This window comes from Mytilus californianus, unplaced genomic scaffold (assembly GCF_021869535.1).
Source record: "Mytilus californianus isolate M0D057914Y unplaced genomic scaffold, xbMytCali1.0.p SCAF_6, whole genome shotgun sequence".
In the NCBI taxonomy this organism is placed as follows: Eukaryota; Metazoa; Mollusca; class Bivalvia; order Mytilida; family Mytilidae; genus Mytilus; species Mytilus californianus.
In genome coordinates, this window is record NW_026262712.1 from 27,360,330 (window position 1) to 27,377,110 (window position 16,781).

Below are 16,781 nucleotides of genomic sequence, written 5' to 3' on the forward strand. Positions count from 1 at the left end.
TAAATTGATTTCACCAAATACGCTCATATATATATCAAACAAACAGAGAAATAAAAATAAATAAATAAGGAGTTGTGGTATTATTGTCAATCACACAACTATCCACCAGAGACCATAGAATCAATGTTTAAAGTTTTAAAGCAACATACTGCTCCTCATCAGCAGAGTTCATCCTCATTTTTCAATGGAAGTAGAATTAGTTGTTTTAGGTACAAAACAATAAATGAAAAACAAATAAGAAATACAGCAACACACGACAGTCACTCAATTACAGGCTTCTGACTTGATATAGACAAATTGTACTCTACATAAACACAAAACAAATATGATAAAGTTTAACAGCAATATACGACAACCATTGAATAACAGCATCTGAAATGGGACAGGCACATATTGAATGTAGCAGAGTTTAACGTGTTTGCGGGCGCCCAACCCTCCCGATATCTGGGACAGTGGTTTAACAGCACAACATAAGAACAAAGTATACAAATCAGTTAAAAAGAGCTCAACTCATAAGATCGATACAAAGCACAAACAACTAACAAAACACAAAAAAATAAACAACAAAGTACAGATAGGAGAGTACTCGCAGTTACTGAAAGCTAGTTCAAAGCCTATTTGAATACGTTAATAACTTTATGACAAAAGGAACGACAACTAAATCAACTTCTTCAGGGAGCTAGGACCTCAGTCTTATAATAATGTATAAATTTATCAACAGAGAATTTAAGAAAGTTTGAATGACAGTCAACGTTACTGCAACATGCCAATTATCAGTTTCTTGAAAATTACAAGATTTCTTACTTCGGACAGGCCGAGTGATTTTTACAATTTCTAGTATATGATAGTTTTAACATATTTATCTGACATCGATTAATTTGTGAATTTAAACAACGAACAAGGCATAATGCTGGTGAAGCAGCATAGCAGACGAGTTTTCTAGTTGTAAAAGACAAAAGTCATGAAAGATAAGAGGAATCTTCTAAAATTTCACTGTTCATTAATTGATTTTTTATTTATTTGTGTATACATTTTTATTTCTTTGAATGGTTAACGCTATATAATTTAATATTGGATGTAACGCGTCTTCTGATTGGCTGACGTTGTTTTGTTTATCAGCTCATAGACATAATTTTGTCATGTGACCGTGACGTCATCAACATTTTTTCATGGTTTACTCAGGTTTAAAATGTAATTTAGAATTAAATTATAAGAAATGACTGTAATATTTTTTCTGTCTATTCGAAATAACATGAAAAATGTGGTGCACACTTTAAAATAACCCGCTACGCGGGTTATTCAGTGTGCACCACATTTTTGATGTTATTTCTTCATAGACAGATAAATATTACAGTCATTCCTTAAATAAAAAAAGGCTTTTAACTATATCGTCTGACGTTGATTATGAAATTGCAAATCAAATAATAAGTAAAATCGAAAGAGTTTTTTCTTACAGAGTAGCTGTTACGATCCATATCAAAATAACAAACTTTAAGTTTCACCCCCTAAATTACCACAAAAAACACGATACCCGAATGTGTTATTTGCTTTCAATGTTTTCACATTGTTTAAGAATTGTGTTTTTAAACAACCTTATATTGACAACATACACTGCTTCAACGTGTTAGTGGTTAACAGCTATGTTTTCGCAGATGGCGGTATTTTGGGCAACTGCATTGGTTGTTATGATTGATTGTTAAATTAGCATAAAGCTGTCTTGTAGTAAATTGATGTTGTCAAAAACTTCTTTGTCACTAAATAAAAGATCTTATTTGATTTTAAGTGTTTACCTGACGAATCACAAAGATTTTTGGGGGGTTTTCACTCAGTTTTATCATTTTTACTGGAATTTCCGAAAAAAGGTGTTCTCTATGGAAAACACGATTAAATTCATAATAGTCCGCATAATAAGTGACTATTAATCTCTTTTCTAAAAGTTTTTCTTATTTGCATACATTAGAAACGACAGAATATTCTGCAAGAATGCTGACATCATGAAAAATATGAAAGTATTCGTCCTTGACCTGTACTCTTGATTTAACGGAAATTGCACTGTGCGAATTTTTTATAACCAGGCAAAACAGAAAGAAGTACAGATGATCAGCTTTCGAATGATATATAATTTAGTCGTGTGTTAGGTGGGTGAATTAAAATTTGATTTTTATGGTTAATGTCACTCCACTAAGTTGTAATGTTCTTCTTCCAGTTGTTATGTTCTTTTTGTTCCCCCTTCCAGTTGTTATGTTCTTTTTGTTCTCCCTTCCAGTTGTTATGTTTGTTTTGTTACCCTTTTAGTCGTTATGTTCTTTTTTTCCTACCCTGTTGTTATGTTCATTTTGTTCCCCTTTTATTTGTTATGTTCTTTTTATTCTCCTCCAAGTTGTTATGTTCGTATTGTTCCCCTTTTAGTTGTTATGTCATTTTTTCTCCCTCCCTGTTGTTATGTTCGTTTTGTTCCCCTTTTAGTTGTTATGTTCTTTTTATTCCCCTCCCAGTTGTTATGTTCGTTTTTTTCCCCTTTTAGTTGTTTTGTTCTTTTTTTCCAACCCATTTGTTAGGTTTATGTTGTTCTCCTTTTAGAGGTTATGTTCTTTTTATTCCCCCTCCCAATTGTTATGTTCGTTTTGTTCCCCTTTTAGTTGTTATGTCCTTTGTTCTCCCTCCCAGTTATTATGTTCCTTTTGTTCCCCTTTTAGTTGTAATGTTCTTTTTTCCTCTCCCAGTTGTTATGTTCGTTTTGTTCCCCTTTTAGTTGTTATGTTGTTTTTATTCCCTTCCGAGTTGTTATGTTTGTGTTGTTCCCCTTCCAGTTGTTATGTTCTTTTTATTCCCCTCCAAGTTGTTATGTTCTTTTTTTAGCGTTCAATGTGGTTGCAATATGTTTTAATCGTACTCCTTATGTTTAAATATTTAGCGGAAAGGAATGTTTTGACACCTTATTTGAAATAACATTTCACAATTTTTCATTCTTATGAAAATTTGTCATCTCTGACATAACACCTGTGCACTTTAAAATGTGTACTAAGTCGAATCAATCAGTTTTGCAATTCTAGTATATATGTTGTTATGTCATGTGTGTAGGCGGGAGATAATAAATTTATTGCTATTGCTTTGAACTGCATTTACAAATTTCGTTCACTGAATAGTAGTAAAATAAAGCGAATATAAACAAGTCAATATCTGGAACGAATCGTACATAATGTAGTTTCCTAAATACGCCTTGACGATGACTGTAACTAGTTAGGATTATATGTGTGTCACAATAGCTGTTGTTTTCCATTCGGTATGTTGATTTGTTAAGTCTAACGTTTGGTTTCGTCAGTTTTTATGGAATTCACTTTTGAATTTACCTTTGAGTTCGGTAGTTTGTTATACATTTTTCCTAAAAACCATGAAACACGATTTGTACACTTGAATTGGATTTCATTCCCTGGAAATTTAAAACATAGTGAATGAGTACTCCAAAAAAATATTCTATTGCGATCAGCGATACACTGCAGAGTTACAGTGTATCAAGTCTTCAGGGAGTACCTTTCTTTCCTATTGTAAATTTTCAATTCAAAAAAAAAAATTTTTTTTTTATAAAATAGTCTGCAATGCACAGGCTTAGCAGGTCATCTAAGTCTAGCAAAGAAATCCACTCAAAGCGATTTTATAGGCAATGTCTTGCACTTAATGCCTGGGGCCAAGTTAACTTTTTCTCCGTACTGAGGGTGCCATTGTAACTTTTAGCTGAAGAATATATGTCCCTTTCCTTTTGGATTTAGCAAGTGTATGTAGGGGTTTTGTGTCATGGAAATCACCATAAGTACAAAAATAAGGAGATATGATATGATTGCCAATGAGACAACTATACACCAAAGTACAAATGAAGTGGGTGTAAGAATTATAGGCAACCGTGCAGTCGCCAACAATGAGAAAAACCCATACCGTATAGTCGGCTATAAATAACCTGACATGAAATATATGAAACAATTCAATTGCGAAAACCAACGGTCTAATTTATAACAAAACAATTTACGAAAAAAAAATATAACAGATATGAACATGTTCCTTTTCTTTTTGATTTAGCAAGTGTGTGTAGGGTTTTATATCATGAACCCACCATAACTCTTTGCCATAACGAACAGTTAGACAATCATATGTCCATTGATTTTATTCACTTCAGTCGTTGGATTGCTGTTTGATTGTCGCATTTTGCACATTCCTTTAAGCCATTTGTAATCAAGAGCTAACTTACCAATTGTTACATTCATTTTGTTATGGTCTTTGTGGTTGCAATTATGTTTAAAGATTTAGGGTGGATTGTTTTGGTGTATGATAAATAACATTTCACAAGCTTTCAATCATATGAAAATCTGTCATCTCTGACCTTATATATGTGAAGTTTAAGATGTCTCGAATTGATTAATATTGCAATGGTATTATATTAGTTCTTGGGTAGGAGGTATATTATAGTTTATTATTATTGCTTTGAACTGCATTTACAAATATCGTTCAGTAAATTGTAGTAAATTCAAAATAAAGCGAATACGAAAAAGTCAATTTTTAGAACGAATTATAGCTTCGATGATTTTGAATTGTCAATTTTTTTTTCTTGAATGACATATTTTTCTGAACTATCTTGATTTGAAATATTGTATACACAGCCGTTAATTGCTGCAGTTAATATTTTACTGATATTTGATTAGTATAATATCCTCAATAAATTTCCCTTCAAATATAACCGTATTTTTCAGTGGCAATCAAAAATTTCTCGGCTACACTTTTCTCACTTTAATTCTTTAAAAAGTAGAATATTTCATTTGAACGTAGTTAATTGTAGATTCTTGATAATTTTCATGAGTGGATCTGTTTTCTGTAGAAAGTACAGGAATAGATTCCAATTTTGACATTAAAAGAATTGGTCTCAAAAGTATAAACCTTTAAATTTTACGCTTGGCTTAATCAGAAACACGACATTAAAAATACTTTAATTACGCTTTATCATAATGGTTTTTTTTTTTATGTCCAGTCGTAAATATATTCTTGATGAGAACTTCAATGCGTAGGTTCTGTAAAGTGAATCTATACCTTTATTAATTACCAGACTTTTCGACAGTCACTGAAATAAATGGGTGTTGTTGATAGGAATGGACAGTTTGCTTATACATGTAGCAGTAGGCCACCAACGGAAACCTTACATTTCTTGCAAATAGTCATTTAAAGTACAGAGAGCGCGGAATCTTCCCTACCCCGGGTATTGGATTTGATTAACGCCTCATTCCGACCGAGCGTCACTTCATTATCAAGTTCGAGCTAACTATACCAAGTTCGTGTGCAATATCCAGTGAATTTACATTAAGTCTCAATGCGAAACGTCATAATAAAGGAACATTGTTTAAAACAATAAATAGCCAAATTGATATGAATCCAAAAGTACAGTTTACAATTGTTTAACAAAAACAATATGATTTTAGGCATTAACAATAAAACTATTAAGCCAAAAATAAGTATGGATTTGAATAACAGATTCGTACATTGATTGCAAGTTATAAATCATTTTTACATGAAATTATATATATAAATATAAGCTCTTAGACTACTAAACTGGGTGTGGAAAAGCTGCTATTAAACTGCGCTACAAATAGATCATATGTTGACATTGAATGTCGGTCCTTTATTTGAGATAGCATTAATTTAAATTTACAACAAAATTTGTGATATACACGATGTATGTCTCCCCTGTTTCAACGTCTTTAGAAATAAGAATACGTTTTTCTAACTTGATCTCACCAAATATGCTCATATATATTGAACAAACTGAGAAATATAAAATTAAGGAATTGTGGTATTATTGTCAATGACACAACTATCCACCAGAAACCATAGAATCAATGTTTAAAGTTTTAAAGCAAAACAAAGCCCCTGTTCAGCAAAGTTCACCCTCATTTTTCAATGGAAGTCGAATTAACGCCCCTTTATCCTGGTCGCCCCAATTGGAAAACCAACTTATTTTATTTATCATAAATTTGTTCTCGTCCTGAATATGCATGAAAAATTTGCCACTTTGAGTTAACAATCGACCAATCACTCAACCAATTAATATTTAAAGTTTTAGATTTTTTATTTAATGAACAGTATTTCGATTTATTTGTTTTAAACATAAACATCTAACTTAATGACCAGAAAATATTTTAATTTCCCTTTGTTGTTACACCTTACAGTTGTGGATCCAGGTGGCGTAGAGGACGTAAGATCCATTCCATTTGATCGCCCATAAAAAAAAAAAAAAAAATCTCATGATTTTTCAAATGATTTATAATATTTTACTATAAAATCGTCCAAACATATTTGCGTCTCGATCTGCTCGGTGGTATTAATTCATTTATCGGGAATTACGTCCCCTTTAAAAAATCCTGCCCATGTCATACGTCTGATTGTCAGTCTTCGATCACAGGGAAGTCAGTCATTGTCAGAACGATTTTGCGTTGTTATCATTATTTAAGTTGACATATATTCTTTATCTTTATCAAGCAATTGGTGGACGAAGTAACCGTGACTTCATTCCAATCAAAATACCGAAATACCTTTGTGTCTTACGTTACTGAAGGGAATAAATAAGCATGTATACATGCACTAAATAACTGTGATTGTTTTGTGCATAGTAAGGCAAATATAACTGGAAAAGGAGAGCACACACTAATATAGAAATAAGAAGATGAGGTATAACAAACTACCACTGAATTACAGGCTGCTGACTAACAAACTACCATTGAATTACAGGCTGCTGACTAACAAACTACCACTGAATTACAGGCTGCTGACTAACAAACTACCATTGAATTACAGGCTGCTGACTAACAAACTACCATTGAATTACAGGCTGCTGACTAACAAACTACCACTGAATTACAGGCTGCTGACTAACAAACTACCATTGAATTACAGGCTGCTGACTAACAAACTACCATTGAATTACAAGCTGCTGACTAACAAACTACCATTGAATTACAGGCTGCTGACTAACAAACTACCACTGAATTACAGGCTGCTGACTAACAAACTACCATTGAATTACAGGCTGCTGACTAACAAACTACCATTGAATTACAGGCTGCTGACTAACAAACTACCATTGAATTACAGGCTGCTGACTTAGGACAGACACATACAGAATGTGGGATACTAAGCCTTGCTTTCATCGAACTGTATCACAATTGCTTTTTATTTACAACTGTAATGTTTGACTCTCTAGTAGTTAAAGATCAAATAACTAATTTGAAATTGACCTCTCGTTATTAAGGCAGCGACCATTAATTTTGGGAGAGCCGCTGCAAGTCTTCAACAATAGACTGATGTCTATACAATATATCTAACAGTTATTAATCGTTCCGAGTGTAAACAATTTGTAAAACAAAAACCTAAACAAAACCTTTTTAAGATTTGCAGTCAACACCAAATTCTCACAAATAACAATTTATTAGTAAAATATGACATAAAACTACCACTGTAAAATTAAGGTTCTGGCTTGTGAAAAACGCATGAATAATGTGGTGGGGGTTCAAATGGTGTAATGAGATCTCAATCCTGCTCATTCAACTAACAAAAGAAAAGTTTTTACATTGTTATTCATGCATCTACAAATCAAAAATGCAATTAAAATGATAATGGTAATGCCACGCCTTCTATTGAAAGTAAACAAATGATCTTTTTCATTCACGTCAGCGACATTTTTTAAAATGAAATTTTTGTTTGAACAGAAAATTGAGAAATTGTACGTCTCATTATTATGACTTGAATAGATTTAATCTATAATATTGTGCAAATAACAGATTCATTTAAAAACTGTACATTAAGATTATTGACGAATACCCATTAAATCACATCATAGCTTCGACAACTATTAAACTGATCGATAAAAGAGAAATACTAAAGTGTTGTTTTATTTTTACTTTTTTGTTAGAGAATACATTGTATTTCGTAGATTCCTAACTTCGTGATTTCGACAAATACGTAGTATAACTTAAAGACTGTTGAAAAATTGTATAATGGTGAACACTGGTATTGAGTGCAAAGAAAAATATCTCATGAAAATGTCGCGAAACGCGCGTCTGATGTAAATTTTAAACTCTCAAGTGAAGTGTAAAGAATTGAACAAGTTGTATATGCCTGTCCCAACCTTGAAGCTCCTCATGCAGTGGTTGTCGTTGGTTGCCTCGTAAGTTTTACGAACGCCATCACGAGTTGGTTGACCGTTATGGAATATCCGTTTCACAGATGATAGCGGATATGTTCCTAATGTCTTAACTACAATCCCGTCCCCTTTTTCCCGAATGTGACCTACCAAATTAGACTTATTACCGGGTTTGTACTAACATGAGCAACACGACGGTGCCACATGTGGAGCAGGATCTGCTTACCCTTCCGGAGAACCTGAGATCACCCCCATTTGTTGGTGGGGTTCGTGTTGCTCAGTATTTAGTTTTCTATGTTGTGTTTTGTGTACTATTGTTTGTCTGTTTGTCTTTTTCTTTTTTAGCTATGGCGTTGTCAGATTATTTTTAACTTATGAGTTTGAATGTCCCTCTAGTATCTTTCGCCTCTCTGTCATATTTGTTATTGGTATAAATAAGGCCGTTGGTTTACGCTTTTGAAATGTTTAACATATATATAGGTAGCCTGGGCCCTTTATAGCTTTACTATACACAGTATGAGTTTCGTTCATTGTTGAAAGCAGTTAGGTAATAACCTGTAGTTTTTCATATCATTGTTCTTTGGTCTTTGGTACATTGTTGTCGCATTTGGGCAATCGTACTACATTTTCTCATTTTTACATTTGGGGGGTGGAGGAAGGGGGAGAAAAAAATCAATATGATTTGATGTGTACCCTGACTTTTAAACTGCAAAAATCGGGCACAAAATCCCATTCTTTCTCTAGCGACCTGTATGTTTGTTTTTCAGCTATCAATTTTTTTTTTCGAGTTGCACAATCCTTTAAGTTATTAATTTTCAATGTTAATATAAGTTTCCGTTTGATTAGGCCAGGTACATTCAATGTAAGAACCAGATTTCACTTAGATATTCTCCTTGAAATAAATTAGACCATGGGAAAACAGTCACTTAACAGAACGATTTTCATTATCATGATGACGTAAATGCATAAAAAAACATTCATGAAGGTTGTCCTGAATAACATTGTAGAGGGCTAGTGACAACCTGATATTAGACCTAATTTGAAGGTTTATTTGTTATTTAAATTTTGGTGTACGACAAATGAAATTACTTATCTAAAATGCCAAATTATGATTTGTCTCATTGTGTGTGTCCTATATAATGGGCATTGGACCAATGCCGCATAATGCTATTTTCATTTTGATGTACAAACAATGAAATTACCAATAATCCTTTAGAATCTGAACCTGTTCATTTCTGTCAACTAATTATTGACTGGCACAATGGAAACTTTCAATGGGGTAGTTTTGGTTCACTTCCTATGATGCCTTTTGGTTTTTAATGCCAATACTTACATATTGTAAACCACCTTATTTTCGCGGAGACCTTATTTTACGTTTAACCATTTTTAGACCACTTCGCGGCGATTATATACGCGAAAATTAGTTGGTTTACAGTAGTTGTGTCTTCGTTTGTCTTTGAATGTTCCTGATGAATTAAGCGCTAAGAAACTAGTAATAGTAAACAATAAGTAGAAATTGGTAACATATGGAGGATAGTTACTTTGGCTTCAGCTTTCTAATAAACGTATACGTACATGCTAATAAAATATGCGTGTTTGTGACAAGTATATGATGATGGCATTTTGATGTGATGTTAAATCATAAGACGAAAACAAACTGACAATTCTATAGCAAAAAAACAAAAACAAAAATCGTAAGGGTTCCGTGGAACCCAGTGTCTCGCCTACTTTTGCTGTTAGTCGCAAGCTCAACAAAAATGGTGAAAAAATTATTAAAAATTTTCCTCTAGATACCATCTTTTGATTGTAAGAAGTTCTGTTCAAGTTTAATAAAAATCCAAGAAGGTTTATGAATCTAATAAATGTTTTAAAAACTTTAACTGCAGACTGTACGTAATGTTAACTGGAATAAAACTAAGTCTATTTATAAGTAATACACGGAACAACAGGAAATAAATTTTTACAAAATTTCCTTCTAGATACTAGCTTTTGATCATAAACAAGCTTCTGTCCAAGTTTGGTACAAATCCAGGATAGTTTAAGAAAGTTATTAAAATTTTGAAAGCTTTAACCACAGAGTGAAATTAATGTTAACTGGCAGAAAAACTAAGTCCATTTATAAATAAAATAAGGATAAACAAGATTTTTTTTTAACAAAATTTACTTTCGAATTCTATCTTATGATCACAAACAGGCTTCTGTCCAAGTGTGGTACAAATCCAGGATAGTTTAAGAAAGTTATTAAAATTTGAAAAAAACTTTAACCACAGAGTGAATGTAATGTTAACTGGCAGAAAAACTAAGTCCATTTATGAGTAAAATACGGATAAACAGGATTTTTTTTACAAAATTTACTTCTGGATACTATCTTATGATCATAAACAAGCTTCTGTCCAAGTTTGGTTGAAATGCAGGATAGTTCAAGAAAGTTATTAAAATTTCAAAAACTTTAACCACAGAGTGAATATTTGTGGACGCCGCCGACGACGACGCCGACGGAATGTAGGATTGCTATGTCTCGCTTTTGCGACAAAAGTCGCAGGCTCGACAAAAACGACATACAACATTTCACAACATAGAAAACTAAAGACTGAGCAACACGAACCCCACCAAAAACCGGGGTGTTCTCAGATGCTCCGGAAGTGTAAGCAGATCCTGCTCCACGTCTGACACCCGTCGTGTTGCTCATTTAAGCAATGTTTGTTTTGTTTGCTTCTGGATTTTTCTTAAATCATTATATATTTTCAATATTTTGTGTTTATATTTTAATCTTTTCATTTGATTAGGCGGACGTAAACTCACTGTAGAAACTATAGGTTTATAACTTACATATTTTCCTTGAACTTGATCACGGGAACACGGTCACTTACCAGAATGATTGTCATTATTATAATGATGTCAAAGTATAATAAACAATCTTATATATTGACATGTCCTTAATAACATTGTAGAGGGCTAGCCACAACCGGAATATAACCTGATTTTGAAGGTCTTGCTTCATGTTTTTAGGTTGCGTAAGTCCATACATTCAACGGTATCAATCTGATTTCAATACAGATCCTGCGTCTTAGCTTTGCTTACCGTGTAAGCAAAGCTTGAACACAGGATCTCTATTTTAATCAGATTGCAAATAATAAAAAATCTGGATCCGATTTTTACGGAGCATAATCCTCCATGGGAGTCGGATACAAATTTTTCTTACCCGCCGTTTGTATTTTTCCTGTAATTGCTCCACGGGTTCGGTTCCCTCTGCGGATTTCGAATCGGATTACCCGGTGTGTAATTTTTTTATGTAAATCGACACGACATGTTAACATTTTGAGTGTTCAAACAAGAAATGTGGTTCAAAATAAAATTCGAATGGAAAATTAATTATGATGAAACGTTTTTAAACAATTTTAAATTCATTTCTATAAAAGGGAGATATATACATGTAAAACAAATATACATTCAGTCTAGTAAAGCACTTCAATTTTGAAAAGACATTTACAAGTAATGAGGTTTAAAAGTCAAAATAGCTGTTATGCCAAAATAAAAATAAGAATAAAAGATAAACAGAATATTAAATGGTTTGAAATGTGAAAATATAGCTATTATAAGTATGTTTTATGTTGTTGTAATAATTCAATTAAACTCCTACGCCAAACGCTGTTTCGATTTCTCTCCAGGGGATAAAGTTGAAAAGTGACATACAAGTAAAAATGAGTGATAGAAATTTTAAAGTGCATTCCCATTAATTTTTTTAAAACCCAACCACCCGTAATGCTATCAATCATTCTCTCCTTTTAATCTTTGTTCAGTCGTGATAATATATTATTGGAAGAATGATTTTATGTACATCGCAACATGCTTTATATTCGACATACATGTCATTATTCATTTTCTAATTGCAATAATATCACGAACACGAATTCGTTAATGTAAACAGCGCTCTGGTGGTCTCGTTGCGATCGACTCAACTTCGGGAGGTTATGGAATCGATGCCTGGCTTGGTTAAAAAAAGGACTTCGGAGGTTTTGCTTCTTCCGAGGACAATGACTTGTTTATGGCATTGGCGAATGAGTTAAATTACTAAAGTTTAACAAGGCTGAGCAAAACTATGGAAACCACTAGTAGCACAGGTACAGCTCAGCCCAACAGAACCATAGGGACTTGACTATAGGTCAGATTATAGCCCGCTTATAGTCCACGTGCATTTACACCACACCTACTATATCGAAAACTAATTTGGATAGAATGGGTATACGTTTTTTTTATATGCACGTAGATGATAACCGGGCTATATAACTGACCTGTAGTCAAGTCCCTATGACCAGAACACACCAGTGTCCCTCAGTCATTAGTTTATGTCGAGCCTGCGAATTCTGTTGCAGAAAGCAAGACATAGTGATAGTTTACCGGCGGCGGCGGCGGCGGCGTTAACTAACTACTTAAAAGCTTAATATTTCAGAAGGTTAAAGACCTGGATGCTTCATACTTTGTATATATATATATATGCCTTATGTTATGACATTTGTGTCTGTCATATGTCAATTGTCCTTGACCTCATTTTCATGGTTCAGTGACTACTTAAAAAAAAGTTAAGATTTTCTGTAATGTTAATTTCTCTCTTATTATGAGTTATAGGATAATTATATTTGGTATGTGTATATCATGGATCAGTGAACAGGGTTAAGTTTTCGTGGTCAAGTCAATATCTCAGACACTATAAGCAATATGTATACTATATTTGGTGTATGGAATGATTGTAAGGTGTGCATGTCCAACTGGCAGAGGTCATCTGACCTTGACCTCATTTTCATGGTTTAGTGGTTAAAGTTACGTTTTTGTATTTTGGTCTGCTTTTCTAATACTGTATGCAATAGGTCAACTATATTTGGTGTATGGAAATATTTTACGATGTAAATGTCAGTCTGGTAGATTTTATTTGACCTTGACCTTATTTCCATGGTTCATTGCTCAATGTTAAGTTTTTGTGTATTGATTTGTTTTGCTTAAACTATGATAAACGATAGGTCAACTATATTTGGTGAATGGAATGATTGTGAGGTATATATGTATGTCTGGCAGTTATCATCTGACCTTGGCCTCATTTTTGTTGTTCATTGGTCAATATTGAGTTTTCCTGGTTAAGTTTGTTTCTTAGATACTATATGCAATAGGTCAACTATATTTAAAGCATGGAATGATTGTAAAGTGTACATGTCTGTCTGGCAGTGTCCATCTGACCTTGACCTCATATGTTCATTGGTCATTATAAAATATTTTCATTGTTTGGTCTGTTTCTTGTATAGTATAAGCAATAGGTCAACTATATTCGGTGTATAGAATGATTGTAAGGTGTACATGTATTTCAGGCTTGGTTTATCTGCCGTGACCTCATTTTCCTTGATCATGTTAAGTTTATGTGATACTTGTAGTAAAACTTTATATTTAGGACTATCAACATAAAATCAATGGTCAGTAAAGCAGGCGCGACATTTCCGCTAGTGGATGCATTCTTGTCTTTATAGTGTTTATGGAGAGTTGCTTTTGTTGTTGTTCCTCCGCCAGTCGTCTTATGAAATTTTTGTTGAAGTTCTTTGTCTGTGTTCATCGAGTTAATCTTTATGATTTGTTCTCTTCTTTTGGACTACCTCATTTATATTTTCCTGTACAAAAATGACCAAATGGCGGACTTGGGTATAGAAATATGGTCACATTTTATTACTTCTTCCGTCCGACAATTAAACTATACCGTACATAAAATATATGTAGAAGAAACATCCCCATATCCTCAGACACATTGTTTCATGTCGGTCACACTTTGTCTCATAACAAAAACTAAAATAATTTTTTCCAACAATCAGGTACCACTACTCATGATCTGATGAAATGAAATCGACAAAAATCGAATTTTACCTGCATGTGTTGAATGGTCTTAAATAATCCATTAAAATCCAGTTAATTTAAAAAAAAGGGTTAACCATTAATATCCGGAAACCACAACATTTCGCGTTTTTCTAACTATCAAGTACCGTAACTCTGGAATGGTAAAGGTAAAAACGATAAAAATCGGAATGAATCCGTCTTTAATGGTCCAAAACAGTCAATTGAAATTGGAATAAATTTCCAAAAAAGGTCCTCTATTTTTCATCTGATTCCAGCAATCAAGTACCGTAACTCTGGAACAGTAAAATTAAAAACGAGGGAAATTGAACTTAAACTGTCTTTAGTGGTCCAAAACATTTCATTTAAACTTTAATCAATTCCAAAAGGTTTCTCTTTTTATTATCAATTTATTTCAAAAAGGGGTTCTATATTTATTATAAAAAATATAATAGTTTTTCTAACAATCAAGTACCATAATTTTAGAACGGTAAAAGTAAAAACGACGAAAATCAAATTTAACCTATCTTTAGTGAACACAATATTTCGATTAAATTGCAATTAATACAAAAAAGGAAAAGGGTTCTCTATAATTTATAGACTGCAGAACCAAAAGTGTGACTAACAGACAGACAAAGTTTTTTTTTGGGCTGTTCGTATTTTTGTTTGTTTGTGGCTGCTACGTTACAATATTCATGTATCCAATAGTAACTAAATATTAACCAATAAACAAACGATCAAAATACCATTAATGTTTCGAATTATCAGAACTAAACATCGACAATACTAAGTGATTTCCTGTTTATTCAAGAAATTAAAAGAAATCTATTATCTGTTTTCTTTTTCATAACTGGTTGACAACAAATGGATTTATTGGCATTTCAGTGGTGATCATTCAAATGCTTAGAAACACACACAAAAAAAAACACAAATATAAACAGACATATTCTTAGCATTAGACTCGATAAAAAATGAATTAAAAGAAGGATGCTAGTTTCTGCTATCGAGTCGAAATTTATATAACGATTAAACTACGGGTTAACCAAAAAAATATACAAAATTATCATTAATTTGCTCTTAAAAAAACAAGAATCCTTTTTTTCCCTGACACATCCTAACATCTTTTAGTTGGATAATCATAATGGGACTGAAACATGTGAACGGGATTAGTGAACTACTAAGATTGATAACAGAATATTGTTGTAAGAGATGCATGGCCTACCACTTCTAAAGCGATCTTGAGCTGATCCAGTTTATTTCATCTCTGCCAAAGGCGTGAAATTGTGCTCTGGAGTACATTAAATTGTCGGGCGATTTTATGACCTAAAGACGAGCGATGACGTTGTTACACGTGCATATGTAACATGGTCTTGTCACATGTCATAGCAGGGCCGTTCGGGTCATAATTCATTTTGTTGTACCTCTAGGGTACATGAACAAACTGTTACGCGCACCTCTTGGAACGTGAACAAACTGTTATGTGTACCTCTAGGGTACGTGAACAAAGTGTTACATGTACCCCTAGGTAACGTGAACGACATGCAAAGTGTTACGCGTATCTCTATAGCTCTATACCTCTATATGAATTATGAATCCAACTACCCTTCATATTTCACAGTTGGAATGTCAATCGCCTGTTTAACACCCTGTGTTTTATAAAACGTTGGTTTCATGTGTGATTTAACCACGATTTCCCCATGGAATACTTGAACGATCGTGAACCGTTAATATTGCATGGTAACTGCAACGTTAAATTTCGGGTTTAAAAATACACTTCGCGAGTTGCGGCATTGCTCGAACCGACATTCACTTTTAAATAACAATTTAAGGATGTTCGCTAGTCTTGTTTTTGACTTTTTGTCAGATATTCGGAATACTCTGGTTTAATCAATGTGGTGCCATTAAAAAAATTTGTCAAGTAACCTCTACCTTTCTTTTCATTCTTTTATTACATATAGTTTTTGAAAATCTTATCAAATCTTTGTTGTTTTTTCTAAGGTTTTTGAAAGAAGAAAGGTGCCAATGTTAATTGTGAGAAAAATCTAGAGAGAATCATTCCCGCCAAATTCTCAATGGCTTATATCTCAAGAATAAGGACACGGACCGTGCATTTTTTTCTGCTTTTTTTGTTCTGTCATATATATATGATGTCAATTTATAACAGTCTTTTAAAAAGCTTGTTATTTAAAAACAGAGTAGCAAAGAATATTTTTTAGAGCAATCAAAAACATGTTCTTCGCATAAGATTTGTCTAGACAGAGATACAGTTTGTCTAGACAGAGATACAGTTTGTCCAGTTAAGTCATGCCGGCAGCATTAAAACCGGGAGTAAAAAGAATCAACTCATATACATTTTTACTATTGTTTTTAACTTGTCATTGTCAGAAGTTTGCCCCGAATTTGTTTGGCTAGTCATTTTTAGAAGTTTGCCCCCAATTTGTTTGGCTATTCACTTTCAAAGTTTGCCCCTAATTTTTTTTTGCTTGTCTCCTCGAAATTTTGGCACCACTTTTTTTTGCTTGTCACTTTTTCAGATATTTGCCCCCACCCACATTTCGAGTCCACTGCTACCCCACATACGAATATAATTTTTTTATTTCTTTTTCAAACATGGAGAATTCATCCCTTTTCCTTCTTTTATTATGTATTCCATTTTCATTTCATCATCATTTGTTAATGTATATATAATCTTATTTTACCCACATCGTTCTGAACATGCATGACATATTTGCCACTG